Raw genomic sequence first — 322 nt, 5'->3', positions numbered from 1 at the left:
TATCTTTGCGGGGCACGGGGCGGAGGGAAGGCAACTCTTCTTACTCTGGGGAAATGAGCTAAAAAAAGGCAATCCATTAAACAGTCTATTAATTAATTACACATCATAAAAAAAGTCTTCCCAAAACATTTAGTTGTATGTATTTGCCTTTTTAAGTATGTCCTGGGACACCCACCGCACTATTTGGGAGCTCTGTTATTTGACGTCACTAGCAAGGGAGGGAGGAGAACTTCAGCTCAGAACAAAATAAAGGCAACACACTGACTGGGCTTTTTACCTGGCTGCCTGCCTCAGTGGGAGGTAACTGAAAAAAGGAGGCAGA

At 43.8% G+C, this 322-nt stretch overlaps 1 protein-coding gene across 1 annotated transcript in view; it reads right to left on the bottom strand.

The window, feature by feature from the left end:
* FMNL2 (formin like 2) overlaps positions 1-322 on the bottom strand; it is a 260260-nt gene that overhangs the window by 21641 nt on the left and 238297 nt on the right.

Source organism: Pteropus alecto, unplaced genomic scaffold (genome assembly GCF_000325575.1).
Source record: "Pteropus alecto unplaced genomic scaffold, ASM32557v1 scaffold3, whole genome shotgun sequence".
Classification (NCBI taxonomy): domain Eukaryota; kingdom Metazoa; phylum Chordata; class Mammalia; order Chiroptera; family Pteropodidae; genus Pteropus; species Pteropus alecto.
The sequence above is the reverse complement of the archived record's forward strand: the minus strand, read 5'-3'. Positions and strand labels throughout refer to the sequence as shown.